This window comes from Pongo abelii, chromosome 3 (genome assembly GCF_028885655.2).
Source record: "Pongo abelii isolate AG06213 chromosome 3, NHGRI_mPonAbe1-v2.0_pri, whole genome shotgun sequence".
Lineage (NCBI taxonomy): Eukaryota > Metazoa > Chordata > Mammalia > Primates > Hominidae > Pongo > Pongo abelii.
In genome coordinates this window covers 145,966,258-145,970,649 of record NC_071988.2, presented here as the reverse complement: position 1 = coordinate 145,970,649, position 4,392 = coordinate 145,966,258, and the positions used below count along the sequence as shown (strand labels likewise).

The window sequence follows — 4,392 nt, the reverse complement described above, 5'->3', positions numbered from 1 at the left end:
GTGTTCATCCATAGATAAATGAATAAAGAAAATGGGGTATATATACATAGTGGAATACTATTTGGCCATAAGAAAGACTGAAATCCTATTATTGGCAGTAACATGATTGCAACTGGAGGTCATTATGTTATGTGAAACAAGCCAGGCACAGAAAGAGAAATGTTGCATGTTCCCACTCATATGTAGTAGATAATAAACTTGATTACATAGAGGTAGACATTAGAATCATAGATACCAGAAGCTGGGAGGAGTATGTGGGTAGGAGGAGGGGGATGAAGACAGCTTGGTTAATGGGTACAAAAAAATAGTCAGATAGAAAGAATAAGTTCTACTGTTCGATAGTAGAATGACTACAGTGAACAAAAATGTATTGTATATTTCAAAATAGCTGGAAGAAAGGACTTGAAATGAGCCCAATAAAAATGATAAATGCTTGAGGTGATGGATATCCTAAAAACCTTGATTTGATCATTACAAATTCTTTGCATGTAACAAAATATCACATGTATCTATAAATATCTATAAATATTATATATCAGTAAAAAAGCAACTTGCTTGGAACTGATGATTTTTTTAAAAAAACAACTTATATTCTTCCAATCATACCATCTACAGCTGATAAGTGTCTATTTGCAAAAAAAAAATAGTCTCACTATGGCTTTATTGTTAAACAAAGTCATGACTACTATGCCTATATAACATTATTGTATATTTTGTCTTATTTGATCCTTACAATAACCCTGTAACAAAGGTAGATCACAGAGAGTGTTATTTCCTATTTAGTTGAAGAACAGAGGGTTCTGTGAATTTTCCAGGGTTACCTCAAATTTGCGACTTAGAAGTATTGGACTTTTAAAGATGTGGGCAGCTGGTTCTGACTATTGCCTTCCTGCTGGTGAGACAGGCTACTGTCTATGGCTGAGAATATTGATTGAAGGCTTGACAGGGAAATGAGTTATAACCACTGTTTTTTTTCACTGCTATTTTTATGGTGAAAGCTGGAAGCCTGGCTCTTATGGCAAAAATAAAATATAAAATAAAATAAAATAACTGCATACTTTCAGAATTCCTCTATTAGTTGACTCAAGGCTTCTCACTAGAAGTCAAGAGTGTTTGCCTGTGTTCCTAAATGAGAAGCCAGGAGAAAGTGTGTGGCCATGATATGGGTAATAACCACTTTTAATGTCCAAAACTGAGGGACTGATATTCTCCTGAATAGGACTCTCGTTTTGTTTCCCATCTGAGAAAATGGTAATACTATTCTTTTATTGCTCAGGCCATGATTCTTAGAGATATTCCTCACTCTTCACTTTGTTTTTATACTCAATGACTAATCCATCAGCAAACTCTGACAGCTGTATCCTGAAAATATGTTCAGAATCTTACCAATTTTACTACCTTCATACTAAAATCTTGGTGTAAGACAATAATTATTTAAATGACTTCTTGAATGATGTCCTTGTTTCACCTTGATCTTCTTCACTGTGTTCCAGGCAGCGTAGCCAGAGGGATCACGTTAAAACAATGGTCAGATCCGGTTTTTTCTCTGTATGAAACCAGCAAATGGCTTCCTATCTCTCACGGAAGCCTAAATTCTAACAATGGCTGACAGCTTGTAGGTCATCTGCCTCTTCTACTCACCTATCCAAATTCATCTCCTACAGCTCTTCATCTTATTCACTCTTCACCAGGTGCACTGGCCTTCTCTCTGCCTCTAATATGCCAATATGCTTCTGCCTTGGAGCTTTGGTACACATTGTTCCTTCTGACTGTAACCCTGTTGTCCCAGATAGCTGCATGGGCCACTCCCTCACTTTTGTCAGTCCAGATCTTTACTCAAATACGACCTACTCAGCAAACATTTCCTAGTCACCCTACATAAACTTGCATCCACAAGCACTCACTCCTGCTCTGCTTTTCCTCCTTAACATTTCTCATCACCTCACATATAGTTTCTTGCTTGTTTAGATTGTTTATTTTATGTCTCACCTAGTAAAACAGAAGTTGAATGAAGACAAAAATTTGGTCTGTATTTTTCACTGTTGTAGGCCCATCACCCAGCACAGTTCTTGTACATAGCTGGTGCTTGATAATTATTTGTTGAATGAATGCACTTGTTGAATGAGGAATTAGTCTTCCTCATTTGGTGAATTAGGGTCTTTATTTTCTTCAGACTTTCAAAATAACAAGCCATATATAAAATGGACCAAGTCTATCATTCGTTGTCTTAGGTGCTGAGTAAAAGTTATGCCAAAGATAGGCATAAAAGAAACAATAGAAATATGGAAATTGGTGATGAAGATATAATATCTTGTTAAATAATATTTTTTATCCATTTAGCCCTTAATAATTTGCAAAGAGATTTTATATGCATACTAAATTCAAATTTACCACTCTAAGATTTGCAGGAAAAATGTATTATTTCCTTTTTGTAAATAAGAAAACAAAAATTCAGATAATTTGTTCAGAATCATACTACTAATACATAGCAGAGCTAAAATGAAGTCTTAGGATACACTTATCTTAAGGCTGAATCAGTGTTTCTTTCACTTTTCTCCCACATATATTTGAATTGCACATTTTAACATCAATGTTTTAGTGTCAGGAAAATTAAAACTTTTTAAATCAAGACCCAAAATGTCCTTAAAAAGATGGGTTAGTTCTCGCTGAGACCCATCACCATGACCCTACATAAGACACACCACTGGGATTCACCATGTTCCATGTGTGAATACATTTCAGTCGATATGGGGCAGGCAGGTGTCCAGATGCGCAATGCTAACCTGTTGGGAGCTCTACTGCCTGGAACATGAGATTCAAACTGATAGGCAGAAGCCCAGTGAAAAGACCATTGGTGAAGGGGATAGTCGACCTTCACCAGCTTCTTCTGTGAAACCAGTACTAGAAAACATGTGTCGTGACTGTTTTGTGGATCTGGAGCCTATGGCCATTGATGAAATCTGAAATGGCCTATACCGACAGTCCTTCCACCCAGAGTAGCTCATCACTGTAAAAGAGGATGTCCTCAACAACGATGTCTGTGGTCACTATACCATTGGCAAAGAGATCAATGACCCAGTGCTGGACTGGACCTGGAAGCCATCTGACCAATGCACAGGACTTCAGGACTTCCTGGTGTTCCACAGCTTTGACAGGGGCACTGGCTCTGGCTTTACCTCACTCCTGATGGAGCAGCTCTCTGGTGACAATGGCAAAATTAAGCTGTAATTCTCCATCTACTCAGCCCTGCAGGTGTCCACAGCTGTAGTTGAGCCCTACAATTTCATCCTGACCACTCACTCACACCACCCTAGAGCACTCAGCTTGTGCCTTCATGGTGGACGATGAAGCCATCTATGACAATTGCTGCCACAACCTGGACATTGAGCCCCAACCTACGCCAACCTCAACTGCCTCATTAGCAAAGTAATCTCCTCCACTACAGCTTCTCTGCACTTTGACAAGGCCCTCAACATGGATCTGACAGAGTTTCAGATCAACCTGGTGGCCTGCACTTACATCTACATCTCCCTGGCCACCTATGTGCCAGTCATCTCTGCAGAGAAGGTGTACCACAACAGCTGTTTTTGGCAGGGATCGCCAATGCCTGCTTTGAGCCTGCCAGCCAGATGGCAAAGTGTGCTGGTATGGCACTTTGGGGAATATGGCTTACTGGTATGGCAAGTGTATGGCCTACTGCCTGTCGTGCCACAGAGATGTACCCAAGGATGTCAATGCTGCCATTGCCACCATCAAGACCAAGTGCAGCATTCAGTTTGTGGACTGCTGCCCCACAGGCCTCAAGGTTGGTATCAACTAACTGCTGCCCCCTGTGATGCCTGGGGGTGACCTGGGCCAAGGTACAGTGTGACGTGTGCATGCTGAACAACACAATTGTCATTGCCAAGGACTGGGCCCACCTGGACCACAAGTTCAAGCTGATGTATGTCAAGAGGGCATTTGTACACTGGGAAGCTGGTGAGGGCATGAAGGACGGTGAGTTCTCCAAGGCTCAGGGAGGATATGGCCACCCTGGAGAAGGACTATGAGGAAGTAGGCAACGACTCCTCTGAGGATGAGAATGAGGGAGAAGAATAGAACAGCTGCCTGGAGCCTATTCATTATGTTTATTGCAAAATCCTTTGGAAATAAACAGTCTCCTTGCATGGTTTAAATAAATAAATAAATAAAACAGAAGGATTTAGTAGCTTCAGCAAAACAGAACTTAACACCCAAAAGGATAGATATAAATTTTAAAATATTTTGTAATTTGCATTGTTTTACACAGAGAAAGCATAGGAAAATATGTAGATTTTGCAAAAGGTAATTGATGGGCCTTTTTTTTTTTTCATGTTGCTTTCAGGAATGTGTGGGCAAACAGCCTATCTCTAG

The 4,392-nt window shown here is 39.9% G+C and overlaps 1 pseudogene; it reads left to right on the top strand.

Annotated features, from left to right (window-relative positions):
* Positions 1-1,208: 1,208 nt before the first annotated feature.
* On the top strand, positions 1,209-4,098 carry LOC100459370 (tubulin alpha-4A chain-like; annotated as a pseudogene).
* The last annotated feature ends 294 nt before the right edge of the window (positions 4,099-4,392 follow it).